We start from the raw sequence: 13,727 nt of genomic DNA on the forward strand, positions 1-13,727 counted from the left end.
AAATAACATGAGCAGAATCACCGCAGTAAAAACACAACCTATTCTGACGTCTGAATCCTTGTCGTTCAGCTCTAGACACAATCCTATCACACTGCATAGGCTCAGGACTCCGCTCGGAAGACAACGCCATAGTGTGCACAACTCTGCGCTCGTGCAAGCGCCAATCAATCTGAATGGCCAGAGACATAGAATCACTCAGACCAGCAGGCGTGGGGAACCCCACCATAACATCTTTAACGGATTCAGAAAGACCCTTTCTGACGATTGCCGCCAAGGCATCCTCATTCCATTTAGTCAGTACAGACCATTTTCTAAACTTCTGGCAATATGATTCTGCCGCTTCTTGACCCTGACACAGGGCCAACAAGGTCTTCTCAGCATGATCCACTGAATTAGGTTCGTCATACAATAACCCAAGCGCCTGAAAAAAGGTGTCTACATTAAGCAACGCCGGATTCCCAGGTTCCAGGGCAAATGCCCAATCCTGGGGGTCACCACACAGCAGAGATATAACAATTTTAACCTGCTGGATGGGATCACCAGAGGAACGGGGTTTCAGAGCAAAAAACAGTTTACAGTTATTTTTAAAGCTCAGAAATTTGGACCTCTCCCCAAAAAACAAATCAGGAGTTGGAATTCTAGGCTCTAAAACTGGAGTATGAACGATATAATCGGAAATACCCTGTACTCTAGCAGCAAGTTGATCCACACGAGAAGCCAATCCCTGAACATCCATACCAGCGCCGAACTCCTGAGCCACCCAGAGGCAAAGAGGGAAGAGAAAAAAAAAACACAACAGACTACAGAAAAAACAATGGCTCAGCACTTTCTTTCCCTTCTTCTGAGATGCGGTTAACTCATTGTTGGCCAGTTGTACTGTTGTGATCTGGTGGCCTAAGAGCAGCATGAGATGTACTCTGGAGAAGGTGGTACCTGTACTGACCCTGAACCTAACACCGCAACTAGAAGTAGCCGTGGAATGTACCTAGCGCTCCCTAGACATCTCGACACAGCCGGAGGACTAATTACCCCTAGAGATAGAAAAGGGAAAACTATCTTGCCTCAGAGAAAATCCCCAAAGAACAGGCAGCCCCCAAAAAATATTGACTGTGAGAGGAGAGGGAAAAAACATACACATACTGAAATGAGAATTTAGCAAAGGAGGCCACTTCTAGCTAAATAGAAAGGACAGGACAGATTACTATGCGGTCAGTATTAAAACACTAGAAAATATCCACCACAGAAAATACAAAACTCCACAGCTAACTAAAGATATGGAGGGTTTATCTGCATCTCCAGAGATACCAGCTTGGCTAAAAAAATCCTTATACAGACCAAGCTGGACAAGACAAAACATAGAAAAGTACTGAACAATAAGACCACAGCATGTGGACAGCAAAATCAAGGCCAGAACTTATCTTTGTTGAAAAGAACTGCAAAGCAGAAGAGACCAGGCAGGGATGTAAATCCTCCAGGAACAATGGACAACTGGCACTGACTAAAGGGTGAAGCAAGACTAAATAGCCCAGTCCAAATTGCAAAAAGTGAAAACACCTGATAAATGCTGTGATTCAGAGACAGCAGCGCTACCACTTACAACCACCGGAGGGAGCCCAAGAGCAGAATTCACAACAATATTGTATGGAGGACTATGTTGTGCGTTCTACTATATGGAAGACTATAGCGTGCATTATATTATATGGAGGACTATGGGGAGTGCATTATACTATATGGAAGACTATGGTGTGCATTATACTATATGGAGGACTCTGAGGTGCATTATACCATATAGAGCGGAGGTGTCAAACTGCATTCCTCGAGGGCCGCCAACAGGTCATGTTTTCAGGATTTCCTTGTATTGCACAGGTGATAATTGAATCACCTGCACAGAATGATTCCAGCACCTTGTGGAATGCTAAGGAAATCCTGAAAACATGACCTGTTGGCGGCCCTCGAGGAATGCAGTTTGACACCTCTGATATAGAGCACTATGAGGAGTGTATGATACTATATGGAGGACTATGGGAAGTGTATTAAACTATATGGAGGACTATGAGGTACATGATACCGTATAGAGCACTATGAGAAGTGTATTATTATTATTATTATTATTATTATTATTATTATTTATTTATATAGCACCATTGATTCCATGGTGCTGTACATGAGAAGGGGTTACATACAGGTTACAGATATCACTTACAGTATACAAACTTACAATGACAGACTGATACAGAGGGGCGAGGACCCTGCCCTTGCGGGCTTACATTCTGCAGGATTATGGGGAAGGAGACAGTAGGTTGGGGGTTGCAGGAGCTCCGGTGTTGGTGAGGCAGTAGCTTCGGTAGTGATGAGGAGGCAGCGGGGTCAGTGCAGGCTGTAGGCTTTCCTGAAGAGATGGGTTTTCAGGCTCCGTCTGAAGGATCCGAATGTGGTGGATAACCGGACGTGTTGGGGCAGAGAATTCCAGAGGATGGGGGATATTCGGGAGAAGTCTTGGAGGCGATTGGATGAGCGAGTAAGTGTGGAGGAGAGAAGGAGGTCTTGGGAGGACCGGAGATTACGTGAGGGAAGATATATGGAGATTAGTTCAGAGATATATGGAGGAGACAGGTTATAGATGGCCTTGTAGGTCAGTATTAGTAATTTGAACTGGATACGCTGAGGGAATGGGAGCCAGTGAAGAGATTTGCAGAGGGGGGAAGCAGAGGAGTAGCGAGGAGAGAGATGGATTAGTCAGCAGCAGAGTTAAGGATGGACTGGAGAGGTGCAAGGGTGTTAGCAGGGAGGCCGCAGAAAAGGATGTTGCAGTAGTCAAGGCGGGAGATGATGAGGGCATGCACAAGCATTTTAGTAGATTGAAGGTTGAGGAAAGGACGAATTCTGGAAATATTTTTGAGCTGGAGGCGACAGGAGATGGAAAGAGCTTGGATGTGCGGTTTGAAGGACAGGGCAGAGTCGAAGGTTACTCCGAGGCAGCGGACTTCCGGTACGGGGGAAAGCATGATGTCATTGATTGCGATAGATAGGTCAGGTAAGGAAGATCTGGGGGCTGGAGGAAAGATGATGAGTTCAGATTTGTCCACATTGAGTTTGAGGAAGCGAGAGGAGAAGAAGGAGGATATGGCTGATAGGCACTCTGGGATTCTGGACAGCAGAGCGGTGACGTCTGGGCCAGAGAGGTAGATCTGAGTGTCATCAGCATAGAGGTGGTACTGGAATCCATGGGACTTTATGATTTGTCCCAAGCCAAGTGTATAGATTGAGAAGAGTAGGGGTCCTAGAACAGAGCCTTGGGGGACTCCAACAGAGAGAGGGTGGGATGAGGAGGTAGTGTGGGAGTGGGAGACGCTGAAAGTGCGGTTGGAAAGGTACGAGGTGATCCAGGATAGGGTGAGGTCTTTTTTGCCAAAGGAGGAGAGGATCTGTAGTAGGAGGCAGTGGTCAACTGTGTCAAAAGCAGAGGACAGGTCTAGAAGGAGGAGTACAGAGTATTGTCCAGTAGCTTTGGCGGTAAGTAGGTCGTTAGTGATTTTGGTCAGGGCTGTCTCAGCTGAGTGATGGGGGCGGAAACCATATTGTAGATTGTCGAACAACAAGTTAGATGAGAGGTGGGAGGAAAGTTCAGCGTGGACGTACTGCTCCAGAAGTTTGGAAGCGAATGGGAGCAGCGATATTGGGCGATAGCTGGACATAGCAGTTGGATCGAGGGTTGACTTTTTAAGGATAGGTGTGATTGTGGCATGTTTGAACGCAGAGGGGAAGGTGCCAGAAGTTACTGATAGGTTGAACATGTGGGTTAGGGATGGGATAAGTGTGGTGGTGAGGTTGGGGAAGAGGTGGGATGGGATGGGGTCGAGCGCACAGGTGGTGAAGTGCGATTTGGACAGGAGACAGTTAAGCCCCCCTTCAGTGATGTTGGATAGGGATGTTATGGGGTTTGGGCATTGGTCTGGTATACAAAGGGGTTGTGGTGGTTGAACAATGAAGACTTGCCTTGTCTGGTCGATCTTATTTTTAAAGTGTGTGGCAAAGTCCTCAGCAGAGATGAGGGAGGTTGGAGGGGGCAGTGGAGGGAGGAGGAGGGAGTTAAAGGTTTTGAATAACTGTTTGGGATTGTAGGATAGGGAGGATACGAGGGTTGTGAAGTAGGCCTGTTTAGCAGAGGTGAGAGCAGATTTGAATGCGAGTGTTGTATTATAGTATATGGAGGACAATGGGGTGTATATTACTATATGGAGGACTATGGGGTGTATTATACTATTTGGAGGACTATAGGGCACATTATACTTAACAAGCAAAATGCTGCCTATTCATCAAGGGATTGGATTGTTTATGTTGGAACAAATCATTGTTCTCAGCAGCACATCATCTGGTGAAAAACTTCAGACATGCTGCTAATAATATGATCCTGTATGTGGACAGATTGATCGAGTGATGGTTCTGTCCCCATCATTCTTCCTCAGCCGGTGTAAAGAGGCCAGGAAACAAGAGCCAGTGACTTCAATATCATTGATCACATTAATTAACGGCCTGAACTCAGCACATGTAAATACAACGAAATGTTTCTGTGTGATGGTTCAATGTGTCAGCAAATGGGGCCCCATTTTAAACTTTTGCCCAGGGCCCCACTTTGTCTAAAATTGGCCCTGACAGAGTGACACAGGGAAAAACACCAGGTTTTTACAGACTGTCTGTAAATTTATGTACATTTGGCAACCATTCTCCACAGTGGTACACTGCACTACATCTCCTCCACATCTCCGTCTTATCCACAGTGCTGTGTAAGGAGGTGGCGGAGACCCTCAGTGCTCCCTCTCTTCCATATGCCGGGCTTGAGTGACCCGTGCAGTGCCCTGATGTTTTGCCTACATTTCACTGTTTCATCAATACTATGTGTACTGTGTGATGCCCTTTTTTCCATGCCCTTGCATTGTATATACTGTGTTGTAATGAGCAGGTTAACATTAGGGTTTATTTGGTAGGCTGTGTCAGCAGCCTCAACGGGGCAGGAAGTTCCTGTCTCCCTAGCAGAGCCCGGGCAGGATTGCCCAAGGCAGGACGTGTGTCCCCATCTGGGACAGAAAGGACCCCCGGCTGGGGAAAAAATTGCCCCAGGACTGTTGGGCAATAAGAATGGGCACTAGGACTGAGGAGGTGCCCTCTAAGAGACTTTTAGCTCCCAGAAGCCGATTGGGAGCTTATGCTTCTGCTGCTGCTGTGCTGATGGAGCAGCATCTTTGAATAGGGACAGCTCAGGATTTGTTATCACATTTACTGAATTTACCTCGTGTTCATTAAAAGTTCAAATGTTGGGAAAGAACTGTGACTCCATGGTGATTCATGGACCAGATTACCAGCAGACACCGCGAGTACCCATTTCTCCATGCGCAAGATGCCGAGGTGGTCACTGACTGTTGCCTAATAGACTCGCCCATGACTACCACCCCGTGCCACCTTGTTACAGCTGCACCACCCTACATCTTCTCCACATCTCTGTCTACCACGCTACCTGTCCTATCCAGTGCTGCACTGCCCTACATCTCCTAATCATCTCTGTCTACCACCCTAGCCATCCTATCCACATTGCTGCACTGCCCTACATCTCCAAATCATCTCTGTCTATCACCCTACCCGTCCTCTCCACGTTGCTGCACCACTCTACATCTCCTCCTCATCTCTATCACCCTACCCGTCCTCTCCACAGTGTTGCACCGCCCCACATCTCCTCTCTATCTCTGTCTATCACCCTACTTGTCCTCTCCACAAAGCTGCACCGCCCCACATCTCCTCTCCATCTGTCATCCACCCTACCTGTCCTATCCACAGTGCTGCACCATCCTAAATCTCCTCCCCATCACTGTATATCACCCCACTTGTCCTCTCCTCTCCATGGTGCTGTACTGCCCTACATCTCCTCTTCTCTGTATATGACCTATACGTCCTCTCCACAGTGCTGCATTGTCCAACATCTTCTCCCTGTCTCTGCCTACCACCTTCCTGTTCTCACCACATTGCTGCACCACCCCAAATCTCCTCCCCATCTGTCTACCACATACCCATCCTATCCACAGTGCTGCTCCGCCCTACATCTCCTCCTCATCTCTGTCTACCGCCTACCTGTCCTCTCCACAGTGCTGCACCATCCTACATATACTCCTTATCACTGATGTTAGGATTGGTAATAATGTCACGCTTGGACACAGGTAAGTCCAACGCATGACACTGCAAACAAAAACGACTAGATGGAAAAGGGAGAGGAAGGCCCTAACGATAGGGAGTGAGGGATGGGACATCTCCTATCTACAACCTGTGCATGTCTTTAAGCTCCCCTAATGCCCTATGCAGGTCCTTTTCCCCACTGCCGTCACGTTCCTGGTCACTGATTGTCTCCTCAGTGTACCCTGTCTAGTGCACTGGCTAGCAAGGACGCTAGCCTCACCACTGCAGATGGTAAAACACAGGACAGACAAAGAAAAAGGAAAAAATGTTCAGCTACAGGCACTGCTGCTAAGCTCCACAGCAGAAGAGAATACGACACCAGGAATCTGCACACCCACAGAAGTCACACCACCGACACATTAGAGCTCCAGACTCCTAGCTGATCTGCATAGAAGAACTCTATAACCAACGATCAGCAGATGGGCCATGTGACTATTTAAAGGGAGGTGGGACTGGTCACCAAACAGCATCAGCTGACCAGCCTAAAAGCAGCTGCCAGCAAGAGACTGACATTAACCCTTGCTGGACCAAAAGGAAAGAACTACATTTAAATTTCAGCAGAACCAGAGCTGCCACGAATCCCATAATGAATCGTGACACTCAGCTGTTGCCGATTGCACTGGTCATGGTTTTTGGGGTTAGAAACGGAGAGGTGTCAGTCAGACTCTTCTATTACTAAGCAAGTAGTAAATATAAATTAACACAGAGAAAAAAACTTTCATTGATTAAATGCTTCCCCACTCCAGCTCGTTCAGTAATTTATTAATCAAATGATCCCACAACATCAACTACAGTCATGACATCACCTGCTCAAGAGATGACCACAGAACAAGCAGATCCTGCCCCATACAGGGGAGGACATACCATTGGTGCAACCTGAGCTGCCGTCTCAAACTCAAAAATATCTCCCGGATCCGTGCATTCCTTGACCGCGACACCACAAAAACACTAGTGCATGCCCTTATCATCTCCCGCCTTGACTACTGCAACCTCCTGCTCTCTGGTCTCCCCTCTAGCACTCTGGCACCACTCTAATCCATTGTACACTCTGCTGCCCGACTAATCCACCTGTCCCCCCGCTATTCTCCGGCCTCTCCCCTATGCCAAGCCCTTCACTGGCTTCCCATCACCCAGAGACTCAGGTTAAAAACCCTTACAATGACCTACAAAGCCATCCACAACCTGTCTCCTCCATACATCTGTGACCTCGTCTCCTGGCACTTACCTACACGCAATCTCCGATCCTCTCAAGATCTCCTTCTCTACTCCCCTCTCATCTCTTCTTCCCACATCTGCATCCAAGACTTCTCCCGTGCTTCCCCCCTCCTCTGGAACTCTCTACCCCAACACATCAGACTCTCGCTTACCATAGAAACCTTCAAAAAGAACCTGAAGACCCACCTCTTCCGACAAGCCTACAGCCTGCAGTGATCCTCAACCTACTGAACCGCCGCACAACCAGCTCTACCCTCTCCTAGTGTATCTGGAGCGCCCCCACACCGCCGCAGGGCCGAGGGGTACCCGGAGCCGGGCCTCTGAGTCTCAGTTCTGGGGTTGTCACGGTGGCTAGACCCGGTCCGTGGCCCTGTCTGTCAGTGGGGAATGTCCAGTGCAATAAGTGGTGATATGGTGCAGTTGTGGGGTGCAGGTCGCGATAAATAACGAGGACACCAGGTTGCAGTCTCTTTACCTCTTTACTGAAGATCTCTGGGTCCTCAGTCCAGAATACGGTTCACCAGGCTGCGCAAGTCCGGCCGGTCCAATGGCACCTCCAGAGTTCTCTTCACAGGTGGAAATCTGTGCCTTCCTGCTTGCGCTATGTGTTGTGGTCCTTCCCTGCTGTGCTTACGGAAAGTCCCCACAACTGTTGTGTCTGTTTCTTAAGTTCCCTCACAACTCGATTAGATGATGTTCTGCTAATCCTCCGTCCCTCCCTGATGTTCTGGTTGGAACGGCACCCGTTTGACGGGTAGGCTCGGAGCTCTTCTGGGACCCTAGAGTCGCCCCTCTCCACAAGTTGCCCCCCAAGACTGCATAGGTGATTTAGGTGAGACAGCCCGCCTTAGACTGACTGTCCTGCCGCTGTTTAGAGTATTGCTTGAAGCTGAATGTTATAATACTCCCTCGGCATTCCGGCCACCGGTTGTGCGCCTCAGTAGGATGTTGCCTCGGTCTTACAGCACGACTCCTACTGGTATTCTCCTATCGCTTTGATCTCGTTTCTCACTCAGCACAATCTATCTCGCTTCTAGTCCCTCCTTGGGCACCGCCGCTATCCTGAGCAGGCACGGACCCGTTACGTTCGCTCAAGTTGCCAAGCCTCTGTCAGGATCCCACCCCTGACAGAGACCCTACTGTATCTTCCCCCACAACACCCTCTGCCACAAGGTGTTGCCTGGTTCCAACCCAGTCAGCTTCTGACTAACTTCCTGCCTGACCCCCAGTTTACCCACTATGGTGGGGAGTGGCCTAGTGAATAGAACCCTTAGCTCCCCCCGGAGGCCCGGCTGTGAAATGTATTGGTGTCTATGATACCTGATCAGATGAACTTCTTCAGTGCCATCAGACGTACCATAGCTCCCCATAGTGGCGGAGCCACAGTACTGCAACGACCAGGACTCTGGGGCGCTGCACTCCCCCCTGGTTAAACACAGTACTCCGGGACTGGGAAGAAAACAACAATACAAGTTAGCAAAAAGACATACAGTTTTGTTGAGTGCAATAACAGTAAGTATACTTGAACAGGCTTCCCTTTATGGGAGGTGAGGACACTTGAACGTTACAAACATGGTTAAATATCATAGCAACATGCTATAAACAACTCTTCTTACCCAACCGGGTATTCTACTTAGTGCAAAATTGTTGAACAATAATTTAACTTTGCCTTTAAGGACATACACTCTAAATCCACTAAAGACCTTCCTATAATCACATTATAAGGTAATTTAACTTTTTCATCCTCCTTCTTTAATCTGCAGGACCGCCTGTCCTATCGGCACCAGACCTACTGCCTCTCCTTTCTTACAGGACCGCTCCTTTCAGCCCAAGCCTTCTGTCTCTCAACTACTATACACAGTATAGAACATAACATTACTTTCAATTTAAGGGCACTGAGCCATCTCTATATGGCTCCTATGAGGACTCAGGGTTTACCTTCTATCCTAACTATCTGTCAACATTATTAAACATTTTCTATTGACATTAAGCCTTCTCATTATCTTTCTCTTTCTCATGCATGCTGGACACCACGTCTACCTCTACGGGCCCACTGCATCTTTCTGCTATCTTTCATTTTTTTTCTTTTCAGGGAACATCATCAGCATTTTCTCACAATTAACCAGTTAAATACATATAACTTTTACATGTAAACAGTGTCATTTTCTTTTAAAGCATCATCATCACTTTACTGTTTTAAGGCAGTATTACTCATAAGTACGTAGATGAACATCCCCTTTAAGAGGGGATCAAGTCTCTATGAGGTAGCGTGTCGTCTCAAGCTACCAGTCCATACTCAACAAAGGTTCCAGTGTGGTATCTTCACAAAGAGTCCTTCTTTAAGTAAAACCAGTAGGGAGCACCTTTAATAAGGTGCAAACTATGTACAAGAAGTTTGTATCATGCTCTGTTCATGATTGCGGCAGTTTTTAAGACTTGTGCAAAAACTTAGAAAAAATAAACAAAACAACAACAGGGATCCCGGGTCAACAAAGGGATCCATAAAGAATTAACCCTGGACGGGTTTAGCAGCAAACAGTAAACAAACAGTTAAAGGAAGAACTATTTACATTGTCAAAGCATTCATGCTTACTCATTTGGCGCAGCAGGTGGTTTCCTCCCGGGCCTCACCAGGCCAACGGGCCGCGCTGCCGATCCGGGAAGTGGCTCCGGTCCCAGCAACGACAAGATCCCCCGCCGTGATGCTCTTCTCACCGAGGATCCTGCACGCCCCCAAGGCACATGGTGGGTCCGGGTTCTCTGCTGTTCTGCCGAGTCAGGTTCTTTGGCCTTTTCGGCGGGAGGTTCATCTTCGGATGTTTCAGCGGTGGCCTGGAGCGCAACGCATCGCTGGACGCCCCGCGCCATCCAGCCGGCTTCACCCGTTGCCCTCCTCCACCTGGTATAGGTTACGGCATCACCGGGCTCCAGGTCGTGAGCAAACCTTCCTCCGCAGTGCTCGACCTCCTTCCGGTCCACGTGGACCTGTAGCGGCTCCCCGATCTCCTGTATAACCCCTCTTCCATATCGGGGGTTGAAGTAGACCACTACACCCCAGTGGGACGATGGGACCTCCGTGACGGTGGTCAAATCAACTTGGGCTGCCGGTTGTGGTCGGTTCCGCCATGCAGCCATCAAGCGCCGCAGGTGTTCGGCCCCTGGCACAATCTTCAGGCCTTGTGTCTGCAGCGCACCTTCAGCCGGGGCCGGGTCGGAAGGAGCAGGGGACACCGGGGTCAATCGGACCTCCGTGGGTTGGCCCATCCAAGCGAGCACGCGGGCCTCGGCCTCCATGCGGCGCGCTATCTGGCGGGCCTCGGCTGCAGCTACATACTCCTCCGACGGTGGCAAGGGGGGTCGGCCCATCGGTAGCTCCGTGAGGGCCAGTCCCTGCAACGCCGACGCATCTGGGGCTGTGTCGGGCGGTACAGCCTCAGGCTGGATCGGGTCAGTCCCACGCGGTGTTCTCGGTGTCGCCATCTTTTCTCCTTCTTCGGTGTCCTCTTCCCGCGGTCTTTTTCGTGGGCGGCCCCGTCTCCATGGTCTCCACCCTCCAAACAGGATCAGGAGGCGGACCTCGGCTGTTGACGGACACGTCCTCAGGACACAGAAATATTTAGACTGGGCGGCCATTGTGGTTCGCGCTCTCCAGCTTACCTACGCCCACTCCACGCCCCTCTTCTCTTCCTGCGCTCTCCTCAGCGCTGCAATGGCGGCGGATTTTGGCGGCAAGTGGCGCAGCACACAGTCTTTGTTATAAAGTACAGTCCAAGCACAATAAATCACAGTTCCAAGGCACACATGACCTGGTTCTTCAGGTTTAAGTAGATCCTGTTCGTGACACCAAATTGGAGCGCCCCCACACCGCCGCAGGGCCGAGGGGTACCCGGAGCCGGGCCTCTGAGTCTCAGTTCTGGGGTTGTCACGGTGGCTAGACCCGGTCCGTGGCCCTGTCTGTCAGTGGGGAACGTCCAGTGCAATAAGTGGTGATATGGTGCAGTTGTGGGGTGCAGGTCGCGATAAATAACGAGGACACCAGGTTGCAGTCTCTTTACCTCTTTACTGAAGATCTCTGGGTCCTCAGTCCAGAATACGGTTCACCAGGCTGCGCAAGTCCGGCCGGTCCAATGGCACCTCCAGAGTTCTCTTCACAGGTGGAAATCTGTGCCTTCCTGCTTGCGCTATGTGTTGTGGTCCTTCCCTGCTGTGCTTACGGAAAGTCCCCACAACTGTTGTGTCTGTTTCTTAAGTTCCCTCACAACTCAATTAGATGATGTTCTGCTAATCCTCCGTCCCTCCCTGATGTTCTGGTTGGAACGGCACCCGTATGACGGGTAGGCTCGGAGCTCTTCCGGGACCCTAGAGTCGCCCCTCTCCACAAGTTGCCCCCCAAGACTGCATAGGTGATTTAGGTGAGACAGCCCGCCTTAGACTGACTGTCCTGCCGCTGTTTAGAGTATTGCTTGAAGCTGAATGTTATAATACTCCCTCGGCGTTCCGGCCACCGGTTGTGCGCCTCAGTAGGATGTTGCCTCGGTCTTACAGCACGACTCCTACTGGTATTCTCCTATCGCTTTGATCTCGTTTCTCACTCAGCACAATCTATCTCGCTTCTAGTCCCTCCTTGGGCACCGCCGCTATCCTGAGCAGGCACGGTCCCGTTACGTTCGTTCAAGTTGCCAAGCCTCTGTCAGGATCCCACCCCTGACAGAGACCCTACTGTATCTTCCCCCACAACACCCTCTGCCACAAGGTGTTGCCTGGTTCCAACCCAGTCAGCTTCTGACTAACTTCCTGCCTGACCCCCAGTTTACCCACTATGGTGGGGAGTGGCCTAGTGAATAGAACCCTTAGCTCCCCCTGGAGGCCCGGCTGTGAAATGTATTGGTGTCTGTGATACCTGATCAGATGAACTCCTTCAGTGCCATCAGACGTACCATAGCTCCCCATAGTGGCGGAGCCACAGTACTGCAACGACCAGGACTCTGGGGCGCTGCATATCCTCACCCATCCCCTGCAGACTGTGAGCCCTCGCGGGCAGGGTCCTCCCTCCTTCTGTACCTGTGTGCCTTGTATTGCTCATGTTTATTGCATTTGTCTATATTTGCCCCCTTTTCACATGTAAAGCGCCATGGAATAAATGGCGCTATAAAAATGTATAATAATAATAATAATAATAATAAACGGTAAGGGGCCCAATATCCATCTCCAAAGCAGGTGGAATTGTGCATTATGATGACCTATTGGACTGCAAAGAGCCCATATATTGTTGTTGCACAGGGGCCATTTTCTGCCTGTGTCCTTCAGGTACCCCATAGGATCACATTTCTTACACTCTGTATCACTGAGACCAACATCCTCCTAATCTGATGACATGACCTCCTTGGTACCCATTGACTCTTCCCTGTTCTTGTCCTTCACAAAATCAACATCCCTGAATTGGATGACAGTTGTTCTGTGTGGGAAATGGCCTGAGCCCCTTGCAGCCCTGATTGCCACCTCGAGATTCGCTCTGGCCAAAAAGGGCTACTAGCACTGCCGATTGCCCCATAACCTTGGCTTGTAGACTCAGTAAAATAGCTTGGCATTCATTTTGGGTTCTCAATTCCCTCCGGCCCCAAGTGTTGTGAGTACAAAGCCTGACTGTTCAGTTCTCCCAATAAATCAACTAGAAGACGTTTTTATTGTGTACTAAGTTCTTTAGCCCCCGAGGTTCTGTGGGTTCGGTAAATATAAGGCACAACAGAAGCAGGCGCCATCGATATATTGGAAATTATGCTCTATACAACACTAAGTTTTATGGCAGGGGACATAAAGTGAGCAGAACACTGCCTCAAGCTGATGGTGTTGTACATGGAAGCACAAGACCTATTTGTGACACTAGTCACTACTCACGGATAGACTGTGAAGCAGAAGCGTCAGACGTTCCGGGGTCAATATCAAGAGAGTACGTAGATAGCCAAGGGAAAAGACAAAGGCGTAAGTCAGGCCACAGTCCAGGGTCAATAACAAGAGATAGCGGATCAAAAGCCAAAGGACAAAACACAGGGATAGTCAGAACACGGTCCAAAGGGTCCAACAGCAGAAGATCAGAACTACGAGCAACAGAATCTGGCTACCTCACCAAGAAGCACAAACTACGTCTGGCAGGGATAGGGGCAGACATCTAAATTAAGTAGCTGGACAGTCACCAGAACACTGAACACCTGGAGCTGTCAATCAAGGCACCGACAGCCCAGAAAGCCCATCACAGGATTGGACAGCCAAGCTGTCAATCAAGACACAGACAA

The sequence above is a fragment of the Ranitomeya variabilis genome, chromosome 1, assembly GCF_051348905.1.
Source record: "Ranitomeya variabilis isolate aRanVar5 chromosome 1, aRanVar5.hap1, whole genome shotgun sequence".
Classification (NCBI taxonomy): domain Eukaryota; kingdom Metazoa; phylum Chordata; class Amphibia; order Anura; family Dendrobatidae; genus Ranitomeya; species Ranitomeya variabilis.